The 15588-nt window shown below is 45.9% G+C and overlaps 1 protein-coding gene across 4 annotated transcripts in view; it reads right to left on the minus strand.

Annotated features, from left to right (window-relative positions):
• The window catches only part of SLC38A1 (solute carrier family 38 member 1), a 41901-nt gene extending 41073 nt beyond the window's left edge, over positions 1–828 (minus strand). For 2 of the 4 annotated variants that reach the window (XR_009726644.1, XM_061361210.1), the window contains exon 1: positions 242–371. The gene's annotated coding sequence lies outside the window, so the exon portion shown is untranslated. Of the gene's footprint in view, positions 1–241; positions 372–700 lie in introns of those variants that run through there. The other 2 variants (XM_061361212.1, XM_061361211.1) reach the window with 2 other exon arrangements.
• Positions 829–15588: the final 14760 nt, after the last annotated feature.

The following is a 15588-nucleotide window of genomic DNA, read 5'->3' on the forward strand; positions in this document are numbered from 1 at the left end:
TCTCGTCCCGTCCCCTCCCCGTCCCGCTGCGCGCATTTTTTAGGGTTGAAACTGGCCGCGCCCAGGGGCTCGGAAGCACGTTCTAGGGGGCCGGTGGACACACGGAACTGCGCACACGGCGGAGACAAAGCGCGGCCGCGGCGGGCTCGGTCGGCGCTGCGCGGCAGCGGCGCGCAGACAAAGGCTGCGCGGGGAACCGCGGCACCGTTTCCCCCCTCCGATTGCATCAGCTGTTTCTTACCTTCCTCTGGAGCAGCGGGGATCCCCCGAGGAATAATCCACCCTCTCGGGAGGAGTCGGCCGGAGAGCCCGGCAAATAATTTAAGTGATGAGAATAAAGTGAAATAAAAGGAAATACAGGTAAAAATTAAAGAAAAAGGGGCGAGGACGAGGGGGAATTAAACTGGCGAAACGGAGACAGCGAGGAGGATGCGGCTCCTCCTCCCGCCGCGGGTGTGTGCATGTGGAGGTGGGCAGGCGGGCAGGCGGGAGCATGCGGGGCGCGCCGCCGTGGCGGGGCCGCGGCTGGGGCTGAGGCCGCCCGGTGCCCCCCGGGGCGCAGAGCCCCACGGAGCCGCCTCCGTACGGGCGCCCGGACGGATGTGGCCCGGGCAGGGGGCCCCCGGCTCCCGTCCCTGCCCGGTTCAGCACCTTTTATTTTATCGCAACCAGGGGTTTACTCGTTTTACAACGAACCCACCATTTTTCTGTCTCTCTTTATGCCGCGGCTTGCCCATGGGAGAACCCATCCTGGCAGACGGGCCGCATTTTGGTGACGTTTCCCCAGAAATGGCCACGGAAAGTCTGGCATCATCATGTTACCCAATTTCCTGTTTCGTCATTCAGAATGTATATGCTGAAAATGCTGCCGTTCATGCGGGAGGTCACAGCGTTTCCAGCTGGGGCAAGACACGCTTTTCAGATACAAAAGGGAGTTTGATGCACAGGTGGTTTGCTGCAGCTTGTTGTTTCCATGCTCTAGAAAGCATTGTATGAGCTTATTGGCTTGGAAAAGACCCCAGCTTGTTAAGAGCAAACCAGAAGCAAGGTGGCATTGCAGCTGACAATTGGAGGCCGCAGTCCTTGGTTCCACCCCACACAATGCACAACTAGCATGGGGTATCACAAGAGTGAGGATGCTGAAGCGTGCAGGCCTGGGGGCAGTTTGCCTGGCCATCCACTGAGTGGGAATGGCTGCTGGGAAGCTGTCGTAGTAACTCTTGAGGTGTTTGTGCTAAGTTCCCCTACTGGGTCTCCTAGATGTCAGGCCAAAAAGGCAGATGACACAGGTGAAGAACTGTGGTTTTCAAATTACCATCTTTGCGTGCACAAGATTCCTATTTTGGTGCTTGTACTGTCTGTTCCTTTTCATTAGAGTTGTTCTTCTAATGTGAAGCACTGCGCAAGCAGTAATTTAATTACACCCTCACACCCTGCTAGGGTGAGAGCCATATCATCCCAGTATGAGAGTGAAGCCATGGGAAGAGCTAGCTGCCCAAGGTCATTAAGCCAAGGGCTGCTCTTTCAACACTTCCGCCTGTGAATAAACCTTGCAGGGCCCCACGCCAGTGGCATGTGCAGCCCCACAGACATTTCAGATGGACACAGGATGTGGGGTTGGATTCCAAGTCAGGAGCTTGACTCCCCATCCAGCCCCATGTGCAAGGCATCATGCCCCAAAGCAAAAAAACAGGTATTTGCAATTCACTTCTACTCAGTTAGACTTATCTGTGGGAGGGAACATGCGCTCAGTGACTTTGCTGATGATGCCAAGCTGTGTGGTACAGTCAACATGCTGTAGGGAAGGGATGTCATCCAGAGGGACTTGACACGCTTGTGAGGTGGGCCAATGCCAACCTTATGAAGTTCAGCAAGGCTACGTGCAAGGTCCTACACCTGGGTTGGACAATCCCAGGGGGTGCTGGTTGATGAGAAAATGAACATGAGCCAGCTTCAGTGTGCTCTCGCAGCCTGGAAAGCCAACCGCACCCTGGGCTGCATCAGAAGGGTATGGAACTCTGTCTGGGGACAGGTGAGCAGTTAATAGAGTGTTTGTGGGTCAGGGTTAAAGGGAAAACAGTGATGGGAGACATTACTGTGGCGATATGCTATAGACCACCTGATCAAGGAGAACCTGCGGATGAAGCACTCTATAGGCAGATAAGAAAAGCCTCACGCTCACAGGCCCTCGTTCTCATGGGTGACTTCAACCACCCTGATATCTGTTGGAATGACGGTACGGCCCGGCACAAGCAATCCAGGAGGTTCGTCGATTGTGTGGAAGACAACTTCCTTCTGCAAGTAACAGAGGAACCGACAAGGAGAGGTGCCATGCTTGACCCTGTGCTCACCAACAGGGAAGGGCTCATTGGAAATGTGGCGCTGCAGGGCAGCCTTGGATGCAGCGATCATGAGATGGTCGAATTTGAGATCCTCAGGACAGTGAGAAGAGCGTGCAGCAAGCTCACTGCCCTGGACTTCAAGAGAGCAGACTTTGGCCTCTTCAGGAACCTGCTTAGTAAGGTTCCATGGGATATAGCCCTAGAGGGCAGGGGGGCCCAAGACTCTTGGTTGGTCTTCAAGGATCACCTGCTACAAGCTCAGGAGTGTTGCATCCCAACTAGAAGGAAGTGCAGCAGGAGGGCCAGGAGACCTCCTTGGATGGATAAGGAGCTGCTGAGGAAAATTCAAATGAAAAAAGAGTCTTATAGAAAGTGGAAGCAAGGACAGGCGGCCTGGGAAGAGTACAGGGATGTTGTCCGGGAAGCTAGGGACCAGGTTAGGAAAGCTAAGGCCCAGTTAGAATTAAACTTGGCTAGGGATATTAAGGATAACAGGAAGGGATTCTACAGGTACATAGCAAATAAAAAACAGATTAGGGAGAACGTAGGCCCCCTCAGGAAGCTCTCGGGTGAACTAGCTACACAGGATTTGGAGAAGGCTGAGGTTCTGAATGACTTCTTTGCCTCGGTCTTCACTGGCAAAGGCTCTGACCGCACCACCCAAGTCTTGGAAGGCAGATGCAGGGACTGTGAGAATGAAGACCTTGGGCCCACTGTAGGAGAGGATTTGGTTCGAGACCATCTTAAAAATCTGAATGTGCACAAGTCCATGGGTCCTGATGAAATCCATCCGCGGGTCCTGAAGGAGCTGGCAAATGAAGTTGCTAAGCCGCTGGCCATCATATTTGAAAAATCATGGCAGTCAGGTGAAGTTCCCGATGACTGGAAAAAGGGAAATATAACCCCCATTTTCAAGAAGGGGAAAATGGATGACCCGGGGAATTACAGACCAGTCAGTCTCACCTCTGTGCCTGGCAAAATCTTGGAGCAGATTCTCCTGGAAGGCATGCTAAGGCACATGAAAAACAACAAGGTGCTTGGTGACAGCCAGCATGGCTTCACTAAGGGGAAATCCTGCCTGACCAATTTGGTGGCCTTCTATGATGGGGCTACAGAACTGATGGACAGGGGTAGAGCAGTTGATGTCATCTACCTGGACTTGTGTAAAGCGTTCGACACTGTCCCACACGACATCCTTGTCTCTAAATTGGAGAGACATCAATTTGATGGATGGACCACTCGGTGGATAAAGAACTGGCTGGATGGCCGCACACAAAGAGTTGTGGTCAATGGCTCAATGTCCGGCTGGAGACCAGTAACGAGTGGTGTCCCTCAGGGATCGGTGTTGGGACCGGTCTTGTTCAACATCTTCGTCGCTGACATGGACAGTGGGATTGAGTGCGCCCTCAGCAAGTTTGCCGATGACACCAAGCTGTGTGGTTCGGTTGATACGCTGGAGGGAAGGAATGCCATCCAGAGGGACCTTGACACGCTTGTGAGGTGGGCTGATGCCAACCTCATGAAGTTTAACCATACCAAGTGCAAGGTCCTACACCTGGGTCGGAGCAATCCCAGGCACAGCTACAGGTTGGGCAGAGAAGAGATTCAGAGCAGCCCTGTGGAGATGGAATTGGGGGTGCTGGTCAATGAGAAAATGAACATGAGCCGGCTTCATTGTGCACTTGCAGCCCAGAAAGCCAACCGTATCCTGGGCTGCAACAAGAGGAGTGTGACCAGCAGGTTGAAGGAGGTGATCCTGCCCCTTTACTCTGCTATCGTGAGACCTCACCTGGAGTATTGTGTGCAGTTCTGGTGTCCTCAACATAAAAAGGACATGGATCTGTTGGAACAAGTCCAGAGGAGGGCCACAAGGATGATCAGGGGCTGGAGAACCTTCTGTATGAAGATAGATAGGCTGAGAAAGTTGGGGCTGTTGAGCCTGGAGAAGAGAAGGCTGCGTGGAGACCTCATAGCAGCCTTCCAGTGTCTGAAGGGGGCCTATAGGGATGCTGGGGAGGGACTCTTCATTAGGGACTGTAGTGACAGGACAAGGGGTAATGGGTTAAAACTTAAACAGGGGAAGTTTAGATTGCATATAAGGAGGAAATTATTTCCTGTTAGGGTGGTGAGGCACTGGTATGGGTTGCCCAGGCAAGCTGTGAATGCTCCATCCCTGGCAGTGCTCAAGGCCAGGTTGGACAGAGCCTTGGGTGACATGGTTTAGTGTGAGGTGTCCCTGCCCATGGCAGGGGATTGGAACTTGATGATCTTAAGGTCCTTTCCAACCCTAACTATTCTATGATTCTATGATTTGTCTTAAACTATCAACCTTCCCTGAAATTACTAAATAAGGTGTGCTATGTAGTGCATGTGGTCAGATGATACTGTTGTAGGAAATAACAAGAAACTATTTTGTCTCTTTAAGACAAAACATGTCAGGCTGACTGACAGTTAATGGTCATGGATTCAACACATTCTGTTACCACCATTCATTTTACCTCTGCAAAGACAGGCCTTTCCTACTGTACAGAGAATTTGATTTTGAACTTGTCATGCACATTCTTAAAAGTAAGGTAATTATTTTTATAGAATTTGGTGTAAAAAAATAAATAAATTAGCATATGTTAACACAGTTCCACAAAAAGAATAGCACCTCTCGGAAATATTTTAGTTTGCATTTTCAGTGTTTCAGCTTTCTCCACTCTCCGTCTCAGTATCTGTCTGATTTTTTAGCACAGTTGGTTCTGTTTGCCGTGTTATGCTGTGAAACCTTTAATGCTTGTGGCCAGCATCTTCTAGTTTTTATGATTTCTCATAAGTTTACCATATTTACTCCTCCTAGGCCTTACTCTTTATCCTTTTCACTTACAATCCTATTCCTTTATCTAGTTTCAGATATAACAAAGATTCAGGAATTTGCTTTTGCATTCAGATCCATCAATTTTCTTCCTCTTGTCTATCTAGAACTGGCAAGTTCTCTTCTTGGATGCCTTTCAATGTAGTTTTATCTAGTCAAAATGGATCCTCTTTCCTCTGAAACAGCCCTGTGCCTTTTTCTGCTTGTGGTAACACCATTCCCATCCTTCTTTTGTTTGGACTTGCAGCTTCCAAATGTTCTTTAGCTTATATTCCAGCTGCTGAAAATGTGTCCACAGCCACATTCATTTTCAGAACTGCACTCTGAAGTGCAATGTTCTTCCAGCGTCTGTAAAATTTCCTTTTCAACTGCCCTTCAAAATGTCATGTTTATTGACTAACTTACACTGTCTGATGGAAACTGGAGGTATGCTACAAAAAAAATGTACCTACATGATAAAAATGAGCTTCAATCAAAAAGATACCAAATACTTCTTTGTTGGACTAAATTATCACGTGCACGATCGTTTGGCAAGCTCCTGCATGCACAGTTTCTGAATGCTGTTCGGTTCGGGGGGCACTTTATTGGAAGTGGGGCTTGGTTGGCTTGACTGTTGTCTTTTGCTTCCAAATCTCAGTGAAGCCTATGAGAGATTCCAAGCACAAGTCTTGCACCTGGCACGAAGCTGATGACAGGGTCATTAAATTTGGATGATTACCCGCTCAGATATTTTACCCTTGGGCAAATATGTGGCTACTGCCCAGGGGAAAGCAGTCTCTGCAGTCAGAGGTAGCTGTGCCTGCGGTGGGGGGATTCATGGCTGACGTGACAAGCCTGACAACAGGAGCTGGAGGTGCTCAGAGTTCTCTTCACCTCTATTTTAGTACATTCGTCAGTGGCATGTTTGAACTTACGTGTCAGTGCTTGTGTGAAGAGAGGAGAATAAAAGAGAGCAGGAGAGGAAAGCCAGCTGAAGGAGAGAAAACGTGTGTTTTGCAGAGAAGATTTTTGGTGCCAGAGAGTGACCTTGAGCATCTTTGAAGTCTCTGACAGCCCTTCAAGAATGGCCAGGAGTGATGAGAAAGCACTGGGTGCAGGCAATGGCTATTTTTGCACCTCAGTACTACATCTAAATCTTGTCCTAGTTGAACTACAATGCCAGGACAAATGCACATAGACTTTGGGGCTGTTTTTTTTTCCCTGGTTTTGTTTTTTGCAAAAAAGACTTTGTCTCCCTTTGCTGCATAAGGCCGCTAGCTTAGTGTTGATGGGGCAGTGCCTAACCTATGGGAGTGCTCACAGGAGGGGGCAGTACCGGCCCTTTTTTAGGAAGCAGGCAGTGAATTTCCCTTCCCACCAAGGCTTCTCAGAGACTGCGGGCTCAAGAAGCATTGCACTTGATTCGCAAGCAGGAAGACAGTGCTGGTGCCTACTTGGGTTGAGGGTGGTTCAAACCCAAACATACCATGGGCCACACAGAGGTGGATGGACTCTTCCAGGGTGGTGCAATGAGCTATTGCACTGCCCAGTGCAACTTTCTTTGTTGAAATAAACCTTTCAACAAGTATCTGTGGTTTCTCTAGCCTGCCATGCCAGCATTTGCTATCAGACAATAATAAAGGCTTATTGGAAATCTACTGCTAGCAGAGTCCTGATGTTCATTCTGTGACACTAGCTGAGGATATTTTGCCTAGCAGCTGAGCAAGAAGAAACATCACTGAGTACGATGCATAATGTATGATGTGCACATGACTGGTCTTGCACGATACTCTGAATAGAACTGCCCACACTTGTCACAGATTTCGTGAACACTGATAGCAGTAACTGTGTTTAAACATGTGTTCGGCTGCCTCCAACTCTGCATGTTGAGACAATCGGTTCTTGAGGGCTGTGAAATCCTGCGTGCATGTCTGTAACTCTGTGATCATGAGATCTTAGTTTCCTGGCCAAAGTGTGGTGCACAACTACGATGACTAATACTGGTTTACTAGGAGGAGTTCTCCTCTGCTCTTCCTCTTTACATTCAGAATTCATGCAATGAACCAGGTAGCTGTGCCTTTTCTCCTTGCCTTCTGATCATCTGCTCTAACTCTTTTCTTCAATCAGAACAACTGGTTTACTGGAATACAAAGGTTTCAGACTTCTTGCATGAGGCTAAGGAAATAGCAGTGACTAAACCAAGATGATTTGCAAGTATGATAGATGCCTGTAGTGATTGTAAAAGCTTCATTTAACACACTTTAGAAGTATGTGTAACAAAGTGCTCTTTTGTTTAATTGCTTTTAAGGCGTTGCTGTTACCATCAGTTTATAGTGTTATAGATCAATTTATTTGGCCTGAGGAGATCATAAATCTTTAATTTCTCTGAAATGAGTAAATTCAGACTTTGTCTTAACCATGGTGCGGAGTTGTGTTGCAACACAGAGAAGATCCTCTCTTCTTCTCCCCAGAAAAGGATATTTTTTTGCCCTTCCATTTGTATAGAGTAACTTTAGAGGCTTGCTCAGTGTTTTGAAGGACAGTACCTGTTACGTCAGGTTGCCAGAAACTGTCCTGGCAACTTGCAACTCCTACTCCCACCAGAAGGTATAGCTATGAAACATAGGAAGTGTCTAGGAACATGAAATAATTGATAAGTTTTGTGAATTGAATTATACTGAAGATAATTTATTTGATCCTGGACTGGCCTGCTAGTGCAGAGCCCAGTAATTGAATTCTCCTCTGTTAAAACAGATAGATTGGAAGATACATATATAAAAGAAAATAATATGAAAGCTTAATTCACAGTTTGGGTTCCAAATATTACATATCTAAATCCATATCATTAATTAGAAGCATTCAAAGTTGAGATGAGCATCTCTCATTGCTGCTTAAATCCATGGGAGATGAGGAAACTCAGTACCTCTAAAAATCAATGTGCTCATTCACCTGACTGTATATGAAATTAGATGCTAACCTGCAAGTATTCAGGTTACACATACTGACCTTATTGTAATCCAACAATAATGTATCCCTGGCAGCGTTCAAGGCCAGGTTGGACAGAGCCTTGGGTGACACAGCTTAGTGTGAGGTGTCCCTGCCCATGGCAGGGGGGTTGGAACTGGGTGATCTTAAGGTCCTTTCCAACCCTAACTATTCTATGATTCTATAAAACATCATGAAATGAGTGAGTTCTAAAAAATGAGTGAATCCTTATTTTTGACAACTCCCATCTAATAAGTTGGCACAAGCTTGTCAGGATGGTGGTAAAATTATGAACTCTGTAGATCACCACAGGAAACAACCAACCAGTAAAGATTAGCTTTGTACACAAGAAGTTCATACTCAAGAGCCAGAGGACTGGGTTAAAACGAATTCCTTTAAGGACATCTTGATGGTTAATATTTTTTGACAGAATAAACCAAAGTAAAGCTCTTGACATGCCCAAGGGCACGTCAGGAAGCATGGCTGAAATACAGCAGAAATAATAAGCTTATTTAAAAGCTGAGGTTGTTAACAGATCTGTAAGGCTGGGCAGGTGCCTCACGTGGGGCCCGGTACCCATCCCATTGTTCCTCTGGTATTTACATTAGCTTTTGCCATTCTTTAAAATGCAAACAAATTCCAGTTTCATTAAACCTAAATGAAATCAGTGAAAGCAAAATTTAATCCATAATTTACAAGGCTGTGGGTATTGTGTGTTCTGTGGAAGTCCTTCCCTAGAGACCGTGACAGTGCTGTAGGCCAAAGCAATGCTCTGTGCCTGCATGTTCCATGGTTATTAAATGTGCATGCATTTAATAATGTGTTTATGGAGGAGTCAAGTTCTGTAGAAAAACCATTGAACTGATAAAATTAAGCTAACTGGAACCTCATGTTGTAAATATAGCAAAGCTTCCCAATCTGCTTGAGACAAGGAAGTCTCCAGCACTGCTGGTGTGGCTGCTTTCCCCTCCCAGCACGGGTCTGGCCAACAGCAGTCACACCTCCTTGACATGTTATTGAGCTCAAGCTGCAAATAAGGGAAAAAGCTAAATAGCAGACAAAAAAGTCAAAGTATACAGCTCTACCAGCAGTCATGCTTCAAAGTATTCTGAGGTACTAGTGCAGTAACCTATTTCTTTCTATGATTTTGGGCTTCATAGAGCAGCTCTCATTACAGTGATGAAGTGATTAGATCTGCTCTGTTGCCTAATTACAGGACTAGAAATGGCATGCGTTCCTGCAATCTAGTTAAGTACTCTATATCTGAATCCTCTGATTTCAAGGATAGTCTCTGGGAAATTATCCTTAGAGAACTTAATTATTTTTTAACGTGCACTTGATTGAAGTAAGGAGTCTATCATTACAGAATTATTGATTGTATAAGCACTTTGAACTTACACAGTGTTTTTCACCTCAGAATCTCCCAGTATTTTGCTGCAAGGGATATTATTAGTCCCACTACAGATTGCAAACTTGGAGGAAAAATCAGAGAATACATTATTTATTTGGGATTCCCATCAAATGGTTGAACAAGACTAGTTAGTTCAAGTCAGTCCTTTCCTTTAATGTCCTTGGGGGGGATACTACAAGCAAAGACCTTTTGTTGCATTCCTTTAGGATGGAAGAGTCTTCCATGCAGGCCATAGTACTACAGATTTTGAGTACAAAACAAGACCCAGCCTCCAGTTGGATGCAGCACCTGCAAGTTTTCTTTCCCAGAGCAGCTGCCCTCTCTTTGTACAATAACCAGAATGTTCTGTGTGGTCACATTAATGATATGAGCACAATATTAGAAAAGACACCTTAAAAGACTTTATGGGTCTGCCCTTACTGTCAGTATATGCCCCTATGGGGGTAGGTCTGCCTTCATGCCAGCTCCTGACATCTTTGGAGATGGAAAGCTGAACCTGCTCCCTAACAGCATCTGTTTTACTGTCTTGCTGCAGCTGTATGTTTGCTCACCTAAAATGGGTTGCAGAGGGCATTACAGCACTCTCCTGCCTGAGCTTACATCTCTATAGCATTCCCTATATTTGTGTGAACAGAAGTTGAACATCCAAGTGAGCAACACCTGCCTTGTCCTACAGCCTCTTGTGATAATCAGAGGTTAGCAGGAGATGCTGCTCATTTAGCAGTGCATACAACTAACTGTGTACATTCTTACAGCAAACAAGATAATGATTATCAGTGGAACATGTACAAATCAAACACTGATACAGTCCCTTACACCGGAAAAGGGATTCGGTAGTTTTAATTGCCACTGCTTGCTCTCATCTACAAGGACCTCCTGTTTTTCCATTTGTTTCACAATGCTTAGTCAGAAGATGAAGAAAACAGGTAACATTTTAACAAAACTGTGTCAGAGAAAAGTATATTAAAATTTCTGAGACCCATGTAAAAGTTTGAAAGTTGGTTTGAAAGGAATTATCCTGAAGCAAGAGATAGTGGAAGACATTCTTACAAGACTGGAATGCAACATATGTTTTACCAATAGACCTGGTGTATAAATCTATGGGTAACCAGAAGGCAGAAGATCATAGAATCATAGAATAGTTAGGGATGGAAAGGACCTTAAGATCACCTAGTTCCAACCCTCCTGCCATGGGCAGGGACACCTCAAACTAAAACATATCACCCAAGGCTCTGTCCAAACCAGCCTTGAACACTGCCAGGGATGGAGCATTCACAACCTCCCTGGACAACCCATTCCAGTGCTTCACCACCCTAACAGTAAAGAGCTTCTTCCTTATATCCAATTTAAACATCCCCTGTTTAAGTTTTAACCCATTACCCCTTGTCCTATCACTACAGTCCCTAATGAAGAGTCCCTCCCTAGCATCCCTATAGGCCCCCTTCAGATACTGGAAGGCTGCTATGAGGTCTCCACGCAGCCTTCTCTTCTCCAGGCTCAACAGCCCCAACTTTCTCAGCCGATCTTCATATGGGAGGTGCTCCAGTCCCCTGATCATCCTCGTATCCCTTCTCTGGACTTGTTCCAACAGTTCCATGTCCTTTTTATGTTGAGGACACCAGAACTGCACACAGTACTCCAGGTGAGGTCTCACAAGAGCAGAATAAAGGGGCAGGATCACCTCCTTCGCCCTGCTGATCACGCTCCTTTTGATGCAGCCCAGGATACGGTTGGCTTTCTGGGCTGCAAGCGCACAATGAAGCCGGCTCATGTTCATTTTCTCATTGACCAGCACCCCCAAGTCCTTCTCCACAGAGCTGCTCTGAATCTCTTCTCTGCCCAGCCTGTAGCTGTGTCTGGGATTGCTCCGACCCAGGTGTAGGACCTTGCACCTGGCATGGTTAAACTTCATAAGGTTGGCATCAGCCCACCTCACAAGCGTGTCAAGGTCCCTCTGGATGGCATTCCTTCCCTCCAGCGTATCAACCGAACCACACAGCTTGGTGTCATCGGCAAACTTGCTGAGGGCGCACTCAATCCCACTGTCCATGTCAGTGACGAAGATGTTGGACAAGACCGGTCCCAACACCGATCCCTGAGGGACACCACTCGTTACTGGTCTCCAGACGGACATTGAGCCACTGACCACAACTCTTTGTGTGAGGCCATCCAGCCAGTTCTTTACCCACCGAGTGGTCCATCCATCAAATTGATGTCTCTCCAATTTAGAGACAAGGATGTCTTGTGGGACAGTGTCAAACGCTTTGCACAAATCCAGGTAGATGACATCAACTGCTCTACCCCTGTCCATCAGTTCTGTAGCCCCATCATAGAAGGCCACCAAATTGGTCAGGCAGGATTTGCCGTTAGTGAAGCCATGCTGGCTGTCACCAATCACTTTGTTGGTTTTTATCTATATTTAGACATATTACAATATATAATATAATGATAATACTATATAACAATATAATAGTATATAATTATATATATAGATATATTACAATATGTAATATATATATGTTTGTATGCATTTCTATTTTACAGCTAAAATTTATAGATACATATCGTGCATATTATATGTTGGTAGATGTCTACACAATATTACTATTACAATAAATAATAAATAATCCTGCAAATGGATTTAGAACTTTGAACTGACTCATGAACTTGCTTGTAGTTTGTTAGTGTTCTTACTCCAAAATGGCCATTAGAAAATGCTGTCTTCCTAAAGCCTTGCCTTGGCAGCAAATTGTAGCCTGATCCTGCAAATTTTTTGCATTCAGGTACTGAAGATGCATTGGAAATGTTGTTAGGACTAGTGTATGTGAAGCTGCTTGATCCAATATGTTTTTAGCATTGCCATCGTGGCATAATGCCATTTTAAAAGGAAAGAGTAAGTACATTTTGTAAATGTGTTCTGAAATATTCATGTTTACTGCAGATGCTACCTGGTGCAGGTTGTAGATGCATCTGTAAAAGATCGGAATCTACAGATGATGTTTTCAGAATGAGTCCTGGTGCTGGTTGCACAGAATCCATCACTCTGCTTCACTCCCTGTGTGTGGAGGGGCTGTGGGATGTCATGTCTTTGGCATTGTCAGGCACTGTTGAGGCTGACTGGAAATTCCTTGAAGTCAATGGAGGTACATAAAACACAGCCTGTGCTGAAGCCCTTTCCCAAACATGATCCACAATGGGATGTCCAGGATGTAATGATGTAAATAATGGCGCAGAAGTTACAAAGGTCCTTGGGGAAGGAGCAGCCTGGGGTGGAGCATACCTCCCTCACAGGGCTGTGGTTGCACAGGTATATCCTTTGCTTTGAGCCAGGCCACACATCCAGGTTAAGAACAGCACCTTGGCTTGGCCAAGCCTTGAGCTCAGGTCAGTTCACAGGAGGGCCAGTGCAGAGGCCCAAACAGGCAGGAAGTGCACTGGCTTTGCTTCTCTGAAGCCTGAGATAGCATTTTTAACCCACATGAAGTTGTCTTACAAGGACTTGTCTGGGACTGACCAACTCCCCGCTGCTGGGCAAGACACTTTTTTCTCCCACCCTTTCATGTCCCCTTCCCAAACTGGGTGCTCGAGTGTCCCCACTATACTGCTGTTCCTCTTCTACAGAGCAGGTGCCTTTCCAGGACGTAGGCAGCATCAGTGAGAGCACACCAACACGAGATGGCAAGGGCAGGACTGGGATGACTGGAATCAGAGAAGGGTCACAGATTTGTGAGGGCTGCCTGAAAATACAAGGGAAGGAACTGGCAATGCAAACCTCCAGTAAGCCTGAGAGATGATGCTTTATCTGCCAGCCCAGTTTATATGTTCCAGCTTCCAGAAGCAAGGAACACAGTGCTACCAAATCTGTGCAGCTGCCCAGGTTATAAAACTGCATTTATTCCTGCATCCCAGGTAAATGGAACAGTTATGCAATTTTCCAGCACTTTTTGGTGTTTTAACTGAAGTGTGAGGTTTAGTGCAACGGTGAGAGGTGTGAAAAACCTGGGTGTTGAGTGGCAGATCCACAGCAGTGACACTCAAAAATCCAAGCTTGGCCACAAGCTCCCCTCCTCTCTTCTTGGCTGAGATAGGACAAATCCAGACCCACAACTGTTCTCGAACCATGTAATGCTAGGAACACACTTGGCCTAGGAAATGACGAGATTCTGACTGTGGTTTTAAGAGACCCAAATCAGAACCTCAAGTGCAGGAGCGATCAGACTTTGGGTCATGCCCATGACCTGCAGGGAGAAAAACCCAAACAAACCCAGCTGCCTGTGCTACAGGGAGCTGGGAAACTAAAAATACGGTGTATGAGAACTTGTTTCACTTGCATAATTCTGTTTGAATATGCTCTGGGTTTAACCAGCAGTGACATAACAAATTGCTGGGAACCTGACCCCTCTCGCAGTAAATATCCAGCAAGCATAGAGGCAGCGTCCATAAAGGAACAAGAAGCTCTCAAAGCTCACAGCACTATGCAATTATTACAATGTGAGCGTTTTTTTAAGCAGAGCAAATATTTGCTTTCAATTTCATGCCTAGCTGTTGCTGGCGACATGCACAGCCTCTATGGGCACAAGGATTCACTTGCTCCTTGTTTGCCTTCTGGTCTTTACGCAGGAGGTGGGTCTGGTGCCAGTGTGTAGTATGTATTTGCTTTTCTCTGACGTGCAGCTAGTTTGAAACGGCTACTGATGCTTTCCATTTAATTTCTGGTGTGGTTTAAACAAACATGTGCCACTCACAACAAACACTGCTGCTCATGACTCATTAAGTTGTGTTTCCTAACCAGGTAATCAATTGCTTGAAAACGCTGTGACAACAGAGTTGATGAGCTGTGTAATGCGAAGAGGATGGTAACACAACCAAAGGCCGCCTTCTTCAGGCCTTTTGCATGCAGCAGAGTTGCATTGGGAGTTCTGAAAAGGGAGGGTTTTTTTCCTCATCATTTTAACCTCGTGTTTGGAAAAATTCCAGATTAAAATTGATGTTTCCCACTGCCTTTTTCCTCACCTTTTTTCCTTCATTAATACTAGATTATAGCATAGGTAGCATGATCTGTTCCATCATGGGGAGGGTGGAGTGCCAATGTCACTAAAGGTGGACAAAACTGTCTCTTTACCTTCAGGGCATAGCACTTTGCTAATTAAAACACCCCACTGCCAGCTCACTTCCATCAGAGCTGATCCAGACCTTGTCCCTGTGTGACTGTTGCGACACAGGGACACCAAGCACACACTGCACCCTTCCTCCTCTTGGTGACAATAGGCAAAAACCTAGGAGGTCCATTTGGGGCTGTTTCAGTATGGGTATTTATTTGCATCCTCTCAGAGTTTTGGAGACCATGCGTCACATACGGAGAGCAAAATAAAACTTTAAAACCCCCTTTTCAACCGAGTGCTGAACTGCTCTTGGAATACATTCAGCTACTAACAAAAAATGACTGCCCTCTGCATTTATCCAGCTTAAAAACACTGGTCATACAAAATTCACTTGTATTTTATTCGCAAATCTATAATTTTCACTAAGAAATCATTTCTTACTGTGAAAGTGTTTATTTTCTCCTATGCCAGTGACACGAGGCTATTAATGTCATTAAGCTAATGCTTGAGCTGTTCATATCGTTGTCATTCCTGCTGCAGTAAAACTTGCCCTCTGGTTTCTAGTTATTAGGTTTATTCTGTGTTAGAACATCGTGTGGTTTGGCAATGATGTGGGACATGGTTCATGCAGAGGGAGGGCACTGACACACGCTGTTGAGCCGAGGTTTCTATGCAGAGTAAAACATGAGCATGCACGGTCTTCTTCAGGTAAGAGGTAGAAGCAAACTTCAGACCTTGGCAGAAGCAGAGGGGATCTGCTCTAAGCCAGGCGTGCATAAATGAGGCCACCTAATGGGAAAGGTGCAGCAAAGTGGAGAGGTTTGATAAATGTACTCCCTGAAGTGTGGGGAGTGGTAATGCATCACCTGCCTGATGTGAGGGTGGGAAAGGAGCAGACTGGGATGTGCAATG

This window comes from Neopsephotus bourkii, unplaced genomic scaffold, assembly GCF_033783945.1.
Source record: "Neopsephotus bourkii isolate Nb327-2 ecotype Australia unplaced genomic scaffold, CSIRO-AGI_Nbou_v1 NB_1053, whole genome shotgun sequence".
NCBI lineage: Eukaryota > Metazoa > Chordata > Aves > Psittaciformes > Psittacidae > Neopsephotus > Neopsephotus bourkii.